We start from the raw sequence: 15,293 nt of genomic DNA, 5'->3' as shown, positions 1-15,293 counted from the left end.
GGTAGATCAAAGACTGGGGTGTTTTGTTGATATACACGCTTATGTGATTCATAAATTAGGATATTCCGACTGTTCCTGATAAGAATACATACACACGCAGAAGAGGGGAGCATGAACGCAGAACGCACACACACACACACACACACGAGTTGTTTTGGGAGACTTCTTTGATTTCAGCATATGAATGGCATAAAACCTTTATCTCGTTTAAGATCAGGGGATGTTTGAGAATAATTGTCAATGTTTCTACATGTGAAGCCATTTGAGACTTGCTTGTGATGTAGGGCTATATAAATAAGCTTGACTTGACATGAAACTTGACTTACCTCACCAGAATGGCTGTGTAAAAAAAATATTTTCCATTCTCATCCAGCCTTGCCCTGTGGCAACTCCGGAGGGTCACTGGGACGGACCTGATCCTTAAAGAACATATACTACAATCCCCAAAGAATGTTTAGGAGATTTTTTTGGCGTGAAGGAACACATAAATTTTAAGCATGGCAACATAAATGGTCAAAAAAGCTTCCTGGGGTAAGCAAGATTTAGCAGATTCTCAGATTAATGTCTTTATTGACACGACGGGGCTGCCATGCAAATGTTAGCCTGCCAAAAAAGAGCATCTGAAGGAACCACTTATTTAAATGGTACAAAGGTGATTTAAGTGACTTTAAACATAACCTGATTGTAGGTGCCAGCTGTGGTGGACTTAATTTTTCAGAAACTGCTGATGTACTAATGTTTTCACGCAGAAGCATCTCAAGTTGTCAATTAAAGTGAGCTCTTTATAGTCAACTCTGAGTCCACCGCATCATCTTCTGCCTACTTTCACCGGGACCACAGTCCATCTCACAAAGCCCAGGTATTCTCAAACCTACGAATTACTTCAGTGTAATAAAATGGCCTCAATAAATTATTTTACACAGCCTGTTAGAGGATTAATCTGCCTTTCCCTCCACCTCAGTATAGAGAGCATCAACAATGTGATGTCATCATGTCAACATGGGCGAATATCTCTGTAGAATGTTCTTGGCTTCTTGTCTAATTGCAGTTTTTCAATGCTAAATTGGCTGAATTAACTGGTATTAGAAAGATGTATCTAATAAAATGGCCTCTGAATGAATCTCCAGTCCACCCTCATTGCTCATTCCCAATTGTTTTCCGACAACAATTGCTGTTTAAGAGGGAGTTAAAGATTAAGACTAAGTGCAGTGATTTTAATTCTGTGCGGAAATGCTTGCTCTGCCTTTCTAACACGAACAGCATTTTGATGGCCCATTTAATTTGTCACTGTGCGTCTGCGCTCAGCCAATTTCCATTAGGTTGAGGCGGCGCGGAGCCGGTCGACACAAATACTAACAACCATTACTTGCTGGCCATCACGTTGGAAACATAAGCATCTTGTTTGTATTCCCTCCTTGTCACTATGTCTGCCTCTTTCACTCAGCCGCTCAACCATGACAGGCCAAATCCCTTGCTTTTTGCTCATCGTCTCCTCTTAACTTTAATAGCGTGAAAGAATAATTTGCATGTTTGAGATCAAGAGACAAGAAAGAAATGGCATAAAAAGCACGTAATTGTCATCATAGCCTATAATAACTTTTTGTTGCCAGTCAAGCCAAGCCAATCTGCTTGTCACATGTTTTTTCTATCACTGCACTGTTGTCCATTATACCTACTGGCAGGCCTAACCAATCACACTTCAGGTTTGGAAGGACTGGGATATATTCCTGTGCATTGTTTTTTAATTATTTTTATTTCAGGGATGTATAACAGTTCCCCTAACGTATACTATAATATTATCAAAAAATGTATGTCCAACTCATTCACCCATGTGTAGCGACAATGAAGTGATCGAGTCCAGATCAGGCAGGATACATCAGTAATGACTCACTGAGACACAATGGAACTAATCAGCAGTGATGCAATTATGACTGACAGGTGACAAGTCCAAACACGAGCAGTCACTGAAATGCCCACATATAGTCACACTTCATCGGAAATGACTGACTAAAAAGGCACGCAGAGCAAATTATGTCTGTCTGTCTCTGTCTGGCTCTCTCTCTCTGGCTCTCTCTGGCTTCCTCTCTCTGGCTCTCTCACTCGCTCTCTCTCTCGCTTTCCCACTCCCTCTATTTATTTATATTTATACAACGGACTTTCACGACCATTCCATTTTTGAAGGGCAACATTTTACTGCAACCTAATATTTCAAAGGTGAAACGCCTCTGTAAAAGGAGCAGGCTATCAGTGGTTATCACTTTTGTCTCTTCCATGATGTGCGGATGGAGCAGTGTGCTTTATCTTTTTACATAAATGTCTGCTCTTTTGCCAACGTTTAGTTGGATTTTGAGATGCTGAGTCAAATTGAGTCAAACAGTAAATAACCTAATCATTATCATTATTTTTCAAAAATAAAAAACGTGAGTTACTCTGCCCCAGAGACCATAAGCAGGTTAGTAATAATGGCACAAGAGCTGCAGATAGATTATAAATAATAATAATAATAGTAATAATAATAGTAATAATAGTAATAATAATAATAATAAGGACGACGTACAATACAGAACTAAGGAACAGAATGGTTTCATCAAGCATCCTACAGTGGCCCATGTATGACCTTCTGTCATGTCTCGTCCTCAGTTCTGTGTCTGTGTGCTTGCCCCTCCCTTCCTGTGTGCCCTTGTTTAGTGTAATCACACGCACCTTCCTCTCGTTACCTGTGTCTTATTTAAGTTCTGTTTGCGTGTCACTCGCCGTCGGAGCATTACCTGAGAGATGTGGACAATGCATGTCTCACTGTCACGCGTGTTTTTTGGTTCCTGTCTTTTGTTTCACGTTTTGGATCAGTCCTTTTGGTTTTGTTGTTTAGTCACATCAGTTTGACGGGTTTGTCTTTTGAGTTTCCTGCAATAAACCCTGGTCCAAGCTGCATTTGGTCGTCCTCGCTCCATCCACCCCCGTTCGTGACAGAATGCTCCGACCAACACAGCGACCAGCGCTTGGACCCTTCGCCATCAGCTCCCGTCCGAGAAGGTTCCGGCCCCATGGGACTTCGCTCCAGCGACGCCCGATCCACGTCCATCGTCCGGGACGGTTCCGGCGCCATCGGACTTCGCTCCAGCGACGCCCGATCCACGTCCATTGTCCGAGAAGGTTCCGGCGCCATCGGACTTCGCTCCAGCGACGCCTGATCCACGTCCATCGTCCGAGAAGGTTCCGGCACCATCGGACTTCGCTCCAGCGACGCCCGATCCACGTCCATCGTCCGAGAAGGTTCCGGCGCCATCGGACTTCGCTCCAGCGACGCCCGATCCTCGTCCATCGTCCGAGCAGGTTCCAGCATGATCGGACTTCAGACTGCCGCTGATCGCGGTCCGACTTTGCAAGTTGCCGCCGTTTGCGGTTCTGTCCCTGAGATCGCCGCCGATTGCGGTTCTGTATCCCCGAGTTTCCGCCCGAGTGCGGTTCTGTATCCCCGAGTTTCCGCCCGAGTGCGGTTCTGTATCCCCGAGTTTCCGCCCGAGTGCGGTTCTGTATCCCCGAGTTTCCGCCCGAGTGCGGTTCTGTATCCCCGAGTTTCCGCCCGAGTGCGGTTCTGTATCCCCGAGTTTCCGCCCGAGTGCGGTTTTGTATCCCCGAGTTTCCGCCCGAGTGCGGTTTTGTATCCCCGAGTTTCCGCCCGAGTGCGGTTTTGTATCCCCGAGTTTCCGCCAGAGTGCAGTTCTGTTCCCCCAGTCGCCGCCGTGCGCCGTTCGAACCACTTCGAGAACCAGTAGGGCCATTTGGACTAGTGCGCTGTCCCCCCCGCCCCCCCGCGTGCCGCCGTGGGGGGTTGTGTTTTTGGGACGTCGGGGGCCGTCCCTTGTGGGGGGGGTTCTGTCATGTCTCGTCCCCAGTTCTGTGTCTGTGTGCTTGCCCCTCCCTTCCTGTGTGCCCTTGTTTAGTGTAATCACACGCACCTTCCTCTCGTTACCTGTGTCTTATTTAAGTTCTGTTTGCGTGTCACTCGCCGTCGGAGCATTACCTGAGAGATGTGGACAATGCATGTCTCACTGTCACGCGTGTTTTTTGGTTCCTGTCTTTTGTTTCACGTTTTGGATCAGTCCTTTTGGTTTTGTTGTTTAGTCACATCAGTTTGCCGGGTTTGTCTTTTGAGTTTCCTGCAATAAACCCTGGTCCAAGCTGCATTTGGTCGTCCTCGCTCCATTCCTCCACCCCGTCGTGACACCTTCACCTAACTGAGATGTTGTAGTATCATCACTTTGCGTTTGACAACAATATGAAACATATGTGCCATATTTATTAAAGAAACATTTGCTAATGATGACATCAGATCACATTTCATGGCCAGATTATGCAGCAAATCAGGTCATTTCACACTGTTGACATACCTTTTCTCTATGCCGTATTTTGTATTGGCATAACAGCAAGTCATAATATTGAACATTGTCAAAGTTATTTTGTTTTAGCAAAGAAAATTCAATAAAGTAAATCTATTCATTAACACTGCATAGATGATTATTTGTAAACGTACATCTGCAATGCAGCACAGTCTAATGGCGGTAGAAAAGCTACAGAGAAGATCTTAAAAGTTCTACAAAGTGCATGTATTTGGCATTGGAAAATTGTTTTCCGCTTGTTAAATTATTGTTTTCTCTGGTTGACAATTTATTGTTCGTACGATCATTTGTCCATTTATTTTAGAAAAAAAACAACAATAAACAACTTTTCAGATGAAGGGGAAATCCAGTATATTTGTGAACCTTGAACAAAAAATGACAACATGTCTCACAACCCCCAACATCTGTTCTTTGTTTTTGTACATTGTGGACCTTGACTGGTGTCTTGGTTACGTGTGCACATACAAGGGCATGCTGACCTGGCCAGCCCCCGGGCGCACAGATATTGTAGCTGCTGCCTCTCTGAATGTGGCTGAAAGAACAGTCTCCTCTGTGACTATTCTGAAAATGATTAAAGCAAAAATTCTCCATTTAACATTTCTTTTTAATTATTTGGTTAATCAACAAAGATTAGACAAACGTCAAAGGAGACAAATAAGATAAAAAGACCCCATTAAATAAAAGTGTTGTAACCATAGACAATATTCCTCAGCAATATTCAAGAATCCAGATAACATTAGTTAGTTAGTTATTAGTTAGTAGTTTATTGAAAATGTTTCATCTTTAATCAAAAATACCTATTCAGTTCCAATTTTTAGTGTAAATTCTCCTTATTTATGTCAGATGAATAGTGGCAAAATAACTTGTTAGTGGTCACTCTTTGTGGAATGAGACAATATTTTGGGGGTGAAAAACACTGAATATTCCTGTGCAGACTATAGGTGGGGACCACCGTACGCTATATTTTGTTTCTATTTTCAGGCTTGGGTGATGCGTGTCTGCTTTTTCTGTCCAGGACTCGTCTGGCAATCAGACACAAGGGACAAAGGCCTAGTTGGCCAACAGTCCTTCCTCTGGGGTCAATGTAAAGCTGTGGATTTTTTTCCCCCAAGAAACTGGCCTACAATTTAGAGTGAGCAACCTGTCGATCTGTCTAAAGTAGGGGTGTCCAAACTTTTTGCAAGGAGGGCCATATTTAGTAACGTGAAGGGGCCCGGGGGCCAATATCTCCCGGGGGGGGGGGGTGCTAGTGGGACGTCCAACGCTGCGCGTTCCCTTCTCTTCCAGGGGGGGGGGTGCTAGTGGGACGTCCAACGCTGCGCGTTCCCTTCTCTTCCGGGGGGGGGGGGTTAATTGGACGTCAAGCGCAGCGCGTTCGCTTCTCTCCCGGCTAATGTGACGTCAAATCAAACGCTGCGCGTTCGCTTCTCTTCCGGGGGGGGGGGCTAATCGGACGTCAAGCGCTTTGTGTGGCGGGCTCCATCTAGTGTGGAAACTGAGAAGTGCTCAAGCTGTTGTGCGGGCCACATTCAATTATGTTTTCAGAATTTGCTGCGGGCCAATAAAAACTGCGGCCCGCGGGCCGTAGTTTGGACACCCCTAGTCTAAAGTATAATGAACCAGTCAAGAAATAGTAGCCTTTGAAAACTACCAAAGCTCTACCTATATAATCTGGATAGTACTAAAACTGTCAATGTCACTTCCGTTGATAGTTTCACAATTGAGTGAGATCAGAGCACCCAACGTGTGTAGCAATATGGACCATAAATGAAAAAGAGTGCAAATAAATTGTCTTCTGAGATGCTGCAAAATGTGCAGGAAGGGCTTCAGTAGGCTCCATTCCCATGACAGCAATGCTTTTGCGACAGCAGGTTGAACAGCTGAACAGCTGAAGCATCAGCCAGCCAGCAGGTAGAGCAGCCACAGGTGCAGGCTTTTCAATGGGACAGTGTGAGCAGTATAGTATAACTGCCGCTAAGCCGGTTGTAACATCTGGATAATACAGAGAATCTGAGGTGAAAAAGGTTACTTTAGCTATCATCTCAATTAATATTAATTACATTATTATTTAATTAATTAATATTAGGAATATTACTAAATAATACTTTTTGATTTTAATTTGATTTACATTAGATCATCTCTTAACTCTTTCAATGCAAAGCGCTAGAAATGACAACCACTAAAATCCCAGCCGATTTTCAGCATTTTCACTTATTTTCAAGGCCGACAGAATATTGTATACGATGGCTATGTAAACATGGGTGGGGCCAAAGGAAAAATTAGACTCTGTTCTTTCATTAGAAAAGAAAGTATTATTGTATCTAATACTGTTCTATAGTTATCACTATTTAAAAGCATGGTTTCACTCAAATCAGCAATCACAGAAAGTAATTCTGCACTTGTGTGACTGACAATTTTTTTGGTTTAGTGATGTCTCAAACATCTCAACTGCCCTTCCTTTCTATAAAACATGAACAAAAATAATGAAAATGTGTATTTGATGGCAATAACATTTATTTACATACATAAACAGCAACATTTTCACATTTGACAACTTATTTACAAAGTTTGGCTTATTTACAGTGATGTTTGTGCATGTGGGCTCACATCCAGGTGTGTGATTTACTATTTACAAGATAATCATGTACAAATATAGATAGATAGATAGATAGATAGATAGATAGATAGATAGATAGATAGATAGATAGATAGATAGATAGATAGATAGATAGATAGATAGATAGATAGATAGATAGATAGATAGATAGATATTTACAATCAAACTCAGTCACCTCATGTTTTAATAAATGCCATAGTTCTTAATTTGTCATAACAGGTACTCAACTGACCACAACTGTATTTTAAGAGGGGGCAGCTTTTGACTTTCCTGATTTTTGTAAGCAGCCATCATTTCACAAAGTCTGACTGGAGTCCTGTATAATTTCCCATCTTCTCAGCTCCCTCTGTGCTAAATTGCATTGGAAGATGGATTTTTTGGCATGTGCGGCTGTCACGTCTCAGCCATGGAAGACTTTATGCACCAGTTCACTCGCTTTCAAGGGCTATTCTAGGGGGATTGGGGGGGGGTTAGAGAAGTGAGTCAAGTACTGCGACTCCAGCAGGTATTTGGCAATTCTTGTCAATGTAACTGTATGTACAATAGTTTTGAAGGCGAGGATATTATTTCCCAACTCTCATCCTCAGTTTCTCCTTTAGTTCTCTTTCTAAATGTTTTTTTCCTCTAACATTCTCTCAATCACCATCTGCAGCATAATGGTGGTACGATTTAGTTCGACAGCAATCTCAAGACCATCTTCATTCCAGATGGGACTATTAGCAGACTGTTAGCTTCCTTTTCTATTAGCTTCCTTTTCATTACATTTATTGCAATGTGTCTATGCATAGATTGTGAAATATGTTTTATATTATTGAGTGGCCTGCTGGTCATGTAAGTATTGACGACTGAAATATGATAATTAAGATTTTATATCTAGAGACACCAAGGCAAGCAAGAGCTGGTGAAGAATGTGGAAACCTTTTTGACATTACTTGTGCCAGTTCCCACGATCTTCCACAACTATTGCCTCTTTCTAGAATTGCCTGATCATACTTGATTACTGACTTCATGTAAGCTTTTATTTGGACAGGGCAACAACCGCTTACTGACAAAAGAAACTGTAATGTGTACTGTAGTTAAAAGTAAATGAGAGGTTACTTTGTGTCTTAATGGCTTTTAAATTTAAGGTTAAAGACAATCTGTGAGCAATTTTAATGTGTACAAAGTTCCCCTCACCCTCAGAGGAAGAAATGACCTGACTGTCGGTATCAGATACCAAAATGCCAAAGGCTTGATTAACAGTCTTGTGTTAAACTGCATGTTTGAACTCATTAGCACATTAAGGCCACGGCACACTGAGGACCTCCAGTCAGTGTGTGTTAATGTCCTTGAGATTCTGGCCACTCGTTTTTGAATGCTGAGAGTCAAGCAGTCACACTATTATGGACAACAATTTCCTTTTTTTATTATTTTTTATTTTATCTTCACAACGGATTGCAATCCTATTTACCAAGATGGACATGCAGACATGATAGTATCCATCCAAAATAATGTTCCTAAATGTATGCCCTTCCTAGTTGTTTTAGCTCAGGAAAAGTGGGAAATGTATTTTCTCATTTTCACGGAGAACCTACAGTATATTTTATCATAGCTACAGTTGATCAATAGTGAAGAGAGAGCAACAGCAATGTGTAAATAGTCTGTTAGGTTAGACAATCCCATGTACGTTTTAATGTTCATATGTGTGCACAACACGCAACAATAGCAAGGAAGTAGCATCAGACCTTTATGCAATACCAACTACATGCAGTAAACTTAAAAGGTTAGTTTTGTCTTATCTAAAAACAGGTGCATATAAACTGTTCGCGCCTAACAACGGTGCCCAGACAAAGCACATCAGGCAAAAGGAGTACATGTTCTTTTGGCTGTTATTCTCGTCTCGATCACACAGCACAGTGCTGGGAGCTCAACATCAGTCAGGTCCACCCACTCCTCTTCTCACATGTGACACATCAAACAATCAGGCTGAACTTTGGGCTTCAAAGAAATCTGTCAGGCTTTGCAGCAGAAAGTGGTATAGAACAGTTCGGGATAAATAGGCCTGTTTGTGTCAGAATTGTGTTTGGTGACAAAAGGTTGGCCGCAGGACAATAGTGCAAAAAATATACTGACAGTGGAACGTGATGTGGCAATATATTGATACATCACGAGTTACCAAATGTGATGTATTCTTTGTTTGCACTGTCCTATCATCAGATGTCTGTCACTGTAATGCTTATTCCATGAAATGATTGATGTGTGGTGTTATTATCCTCTGTGGCATTCTAAAAGAGGGCTTGTGGCAGTCTCAATTCACTTTTCATTTTTAACTAATAGGGACAGCTCATGGCTGGAAGCTGTCACCTTGTTGCTCCCTATCTGACAGTGATGCATTCCCCACTCCACAACTTTGGTCTATGGCCAGTCTGGAACATATGGAAACATTTTGTTGCATTTCTAGTGTGTGCTCTGAAATTTGAGCTGTGCAACACAATAACATAAAATTACTTTGTCCATCATAGTTTTTGAATCATGAAACTTTAATAAGATCGCGATGGTACTGTGGATGGGAACGTTTAGTCCAGTGAGTGACAACTAACTGACCTTTAGCATAATGAGACTTTGACAATTAAATTTCCCTCTGACACACTTTTCCACCCAGGTTATAAATAATTAATTTCAAGGAGTAAGCAGTCAAGAGAATGTCACGTCTCATTTGGGTGTTGCTGAGCCAAAATGACAAGTCTAAAACATGGGCGATACCAGCGGCATACGGTTGGAAGTCTCTTTTAAGCATGCGCTATTTTACACTGAGCCGAATTTGTGAATCAGGTCTGTATAGGTTCTTTTGTTTCCCCCCTACTCTTACATTAGTCACTTAACACTTTAAAACAGAGGTGTTACTAGTATGTGATCTTTGGGTGGGAAATAAAGTCTGCATCATGCCGCACTTGGTTGTCCAGCCTCGTTTGTCACAGTATGTAAACAAGCTGCAGTTGAATTTTGAGAACAGGGGTGGGAGAGATTACAATTACAGCATCCAATTTCTGTACGGGGGTCAGGGGTCGTTACCCCATGAAAAAAAAATACTAATCGTTAGTCTTTCATAAAATTATTTTATTCCCAACAAGCCAGCTCCAGTGACTAGCAACAAATGTGCCACAGGTAGACAGAAGATGGCGAATTACCAACGTTAAATCAAGTGAGCTGGTAACTTAAAGAAACACACAGCCTTCAAAACACAACGGTGAAACTATACAAGACAACTTATAAGACCTAAAGAAAAGTATGAACAACATATTAAGGTATTAACGGTTTTGTTTAGATTGCTGAGTGCAGCTAGTTACAAACAGGTTTAGCTGTTTACTTGACCACATCTGTACCACATTATGTAAGTGTTGTCATGGTTTGCTGATGTAAAAGAGCAGCACTAAGAACGTCAACACCTTCATGCTGGCCAATTAGTAAGCAATGCATTATTTTGATCCCCATTGACATATAAGCTATATATACTCCAAATTGTTTTTTAAATACCGTAATTTTCGGACTATAAGTCGCACCGGAGTATAAGTCGCACCAGCCATAAAATGCCCAAAAAAGTGAAAAAAAACATATATAAGTCGCTCCGGAGTATAAGTCGCATTTTGGGGGGCAATTTATTCGACAAAATCCAACACCAAGAACAGTCATGAACGAGCAACAACAGGCTAAACGATAGCTATGCTAACGTGACATAAACACAAACTAAGAGCTGAGAACGGCCCTGACGTAAAATTCAGAGTTATTCAAAAAACTATTACATAAATAACACGTTAATAAAACCATCTGCGTCACTCCAATTCATTAAATCCATCAATCGTCCTTTGTCAACAATGCGTGCGCGCCGCTGACGGCTCTTGCACTTAAAAACATTCCACAGGCCCATATAACGATATATAAATTATATATCAAATAACTATTATATAAGCAATAATGTTATCAAACCATCTGTGCACTCTAAATCATTAAATCCATCGATCAAATTCCTCGTCCTTTGTCAACATCGCCGCGCGTGCGCCCTGACGTCAGCCTCGTCGTTATTCCACAGATCTACTATATATAGATAATATATATTGTAGCGTTAACAAAGTTCAAGGAAAGACGTGGGTTTGGTAAACGGCTCTTTATTTAACAAAACAAACTTACAGGCGTGTGGCGGCGTGGACGTCCAGCCACGAAAGGGGACGAGAGCTCCATACGATAGGACCGGGCGTGCGTAGAAGCCATGACCGAGCTCCATGCACCGTCCTCGGACAGCCACCCGGCTGAGCGCCGGCCCTCGACTTCCATCCACGGAGCTGAAAGGCAGCTCGGTAGAGTAGGACCGGGCGTGCGTAAAAGCATTGTCCGAGCACCATCCACCGTCCCTGGACAGCCACCCGGCCGAGCGCCGGCGCCCGACTTCAATCCACGAAAGTGAAAGAAAGCTGGACGAGTCGATCTTTGTCCTTTATGTAAACAACCGTCGCGCTGCTGACGCGCGACCGCGACGTCGCGTCGCGCTGCTGACGTCAGCAGCGCGACGTCGCGCGTCACTCGTCCAGCTTTCTTTCACTTTCGTGGATTGAAGTCGGGCGCCGGCGCTCGGCCGGGTGGCTGTCCAGGGACGGTGGATGGTGCTCGGACAATGCTTTTACGCACGCCCGGTCCTACTCTACCGAGCTGCCTTTCAGCTCCGTGGATGGAAGTCGAGGGCCGGCGCTCAGCCGGGTGGCTGTCCGAGGACGGTGCATGGAGCTCGGTCATGGCTTCTACGCACGCCCGGTCCTATCGTATGGAGCTCTCGTCCCCTTTCGTGGCTGGACGTCCACGCCGCCACACGCCTGTAAGTTTGTTTTGTTAAATAAAGAGCCGTTTACCAAACCCACGTCTTTCCTTGAACTTTGTTAACGCTACAATATAGTTATATAGTAAATCTGTGGAATAACGACGAGGCTGGCGTCAGGGCGCACGCGCGGCGATGTTGACAAAGGACGAGGAATTTGATCGATGGATTTAATGATTTAGAGTGCACAGATGGTTTGATAACATTATTGCTTATATAATAGTTATTTGATATATAATTTATATATCGTTATATGGGCCTGTGGAATATTTTTAAGTGCAAAAGCCGTCAGCGGCGCGCACGCATTGTTGACAAAGGACGATTGATGGATTTAATGAATTGGAGTGACGCAGATGGTTTCGTGCTGCTGTCGTCACTTGAAATTCAAATTACAGTAATCCCTTGCTACATTGCGGTTCGTTTATCGCGGTTTCATTTTTTTTTTTTTTGAATTTTTTTTTTTGAAATTTTTTGAAAAAAAAAAACACATAAGTCGCTCCTGAGTATAAGTCGCCCCCCCACCCAAACTATGAAAAAAACCGCGACTTATAGTCCGAAAATTACGGTAACTGATTTTTCTAGAGTTTTCATTGGATGGGCAGATGATTCTTCTAGGTGGGCACGACTTAGCTCTAGGTGGGCAAAGCCCAGCTCAGCCCACCCGTAGACATGTCCCATGTTTAAAATATCTGCGTAAAAATGCCACACACAATCTAATATTCCAGGACAACTTCCTTACAGTGGGTTTTCTACATCCACAGAGTAGCACTGAAAGCCCTGCACAGCCAAGCAAAAATGTTTCGCTCTCGACATGTTCATACCATTGCGTCACAATTTAGAACGGCTCGAATGCACCCTAGTCTGGATAATAAACACCCAACCACAAACCTAATTCCACAACCTATTTGTAAGGATTTGCATACACCCTGAAGCATATTGGACTAATCAGAAGCATCTATCAAATATTACAAACAAGACAACTGCTGCATATTTTCTTCCACAAGGAGCACATTAATTTGAATCCAGCCATGACAATGAATTACACTGACATGACATTATATGACCCTTGTGGTAGTAAAGACAAAGTGTTTTGCATATTTGGCCTTGAGATCTGGCAGTACAAAAATGTAAGTGAGCTTTGACCAATTAGTGAGATGCTTGCTCATATTTATGACAGGTTCTTTCTAGGTCCAATGCATACATGTCGCCAGACCTCAGTCTTAAGGGTAGCACATGAACTAGATAGGGGATGGGGGCCTCTGTGTGTGTGTGTGGGGGGGGGGGGGGGGGGGGGGGGTGAATTATTATTGTTACCCTCCAGACAATAGCCTACCTACTTTGCTTCATCTTGGTGATGACCCTATAGGTACTGTATTTTATCCGTGCAACATTCTCACTTCAAGTCAATTGTCTTGAATTACGTCCCGTGCGACACCCTCTAGTAAGTATTACCACAGACAGCATTACAGTACATAGGCATAAACCCTGAAACTGAATCCGTCAGCTAATAAAGAACTCAACCTGTATATTTCATAACTCATACATTACATAATTACAACGATATAACAAAATGAATATTACTGGCTCACCAATGGTGAAGATTTTGGTGATACTGTAGGTGTGTTTAGTGTCTAGGTATTATGCCATAATCCCAGAGTCATTTGGGAAAATTAACATAAGCAAAAAATTTTGAAAGCTCACAAAAGCACAATATATACTTGGGATGCTTCAAATGTGATGATGCTGATTAAGAGAGTATCCTGCCAACTTTTGTCTTCAAACAATCCATCATATTCATTTTGGTGTTACTTGCACCTTGAGCATCGTCCTGCAGGGAGTCGGAAAGTTGCCATTGGTCATGAGCCAATGGACGGATTGTCGAAGAGGCACTTCTCTCCTCAAGTAGCAAAGCACGCTTTCCCCCCTCTATTTTCTCAATTGTGTGGACCCACAATGTCACTTCCACACAGAAACCCTCTCTTGTAGACTGTTAGGGCTAAGCTTGTCACCCCAAGTGCTTAACAGCAAGATTGGAACCCAATTGTTTCAAGTATGGAGTTTATATACCCCAGCGTCACTGAGCTGGTGTCTGAAGACCATTGACCACAGTGAGCCATGTAGAAAATAAGCAGGACCAGAAATGGCTACGTGATTGTGAGTTATAATAAGACAGAAAATACAGTTTTCAAATATAATTGTCTAAATATGAACAATATACACTACCATTCTAAGGTTTGTGGTCACCCAGACAATTTTGTTCCCATGAAAACTAGCATAATTTCACAATTTCAAGCGTTTTCTAATCATCCATTAGAAACACTGGCGGGATGGTTGCTGGAAATGGGCCTTTATATACCTATGTAGATATTGCATTAAAAACCAGACATTTGCAACTAGAATAGTCATTTACCACATTAACAATGTATAGGGTGTGTTCCTGATTAGTTTAATTTTATCCTCATTGAAAGAAAATAGCAATTTTATTTTAATAAAAGGGACATTTATAAATGACCCCAAACATTTCAATGGTAGTGTACAATAAAGTACTGTAGATATTAGCTAAGAAAAAAGGACAACGCTGTTTGGTCATTTAATTTTGTTTTTCCTTTGGTGGGCCTACAGGTTATTGATGAAGTATATGACTGTAGTGACATAAATTAACTAAATGGGCTTACATTTTATGAAGAAAAAAAGATGATAGAACAAGGCCACACAAAATAATGATTGGTATGCTACAGAAGAGGTTGAAATCAAGTGAAGTGACTGAATTAACATTCTCTCATAAACCTTGCTGTGCAGGTCTTTTGGCATGGTTTTCTTTCAGGCTGACATACTGTAGTGTTTCATGGAGGTCGAATCAGTCTTTTGATCCAACAGCCATTAATAATCATGGGACTGAAAAAGCTAGACTTGAATATAGTCAGTCTCATTAATAAATGATAGCTGTGACCCAATTAAAAGGCTTTGCAAAAGAGGGGTTCTCAGGATGTCCTCATAGAAAAAAAAAAAAAAAATTCAGCACACGATCCTGTAAATAATCAAGCCGCAGGCAATCGAGCCCCGGTACCCGGGAGAGGCAGGCTGTGTCAACAGCATGGCACTGTGCTGTCACTACATATCACTCCTGAGCCTTCGCACAGCCTTCAGCCGTGTGAAAGCACAATGGCCCTTATCTCTTTTGCCTCCCTTCCATGCCATCAAGTTACCTGTAGAGCATACACACCGCAGACAACTAAACAGACTCATGATTTATATTTTTGTTTGTTTTGTTTTCCTCTCTCTCTCTCTTTCTATTTCCATTGAACTTGGAATAATGATAGTCAATGACGATTGGTCACGAAAGATTATCTAAGTATATTTTAAGAAGGGTTCTTATCAAGAAGTATTTAGTGATCTTTACACCAAGAGGTAGAGTTTAGGTTGGCACAATTCT

The 15,293-nt window shown here is 42.2% G+C and overlaps 1 long non-coding RNA gene across 1 annotated transcript; it reads right to left on the bottom strand.

Annotated features, from left to right (window-relative positions):
* Positions 1-211: 211 nt before the first annotated feature.
* LOC119128742 lies at positions 212-13,438 on the bottom strand. Its single transcript, XR_005099071.1, has 3 exons — positions 13,428-13,438; positions 1,677-1,684; positions 212-321 (listed from the first exon to the last, which is right to left on the bottom strand). It is a non-coding gene; the product is annotated as an uncharacterized LOC119128742 (long non-coding RNA).
* Between the last annotated feature and the right edge of the window lie 1,855 nt (positions 13,439-15,293).

This window comes from Syngnathus acus, chromosome 10 (assembly GCF_901709675.1).
Source record: "Syngnathus acus chromosome 10, fSynAcu1.2, whole genome shotgun sequence".
Lineage (NCBI taxonomy): Eukaryota > Metazoa > Chordata > Actinopteri > Syngnathiformes > Syngnathidae > Syngnathus > Syngnathus acus.
This window is presented reverse-complemented; position numbering and strand designations above follow the sequence as displayed.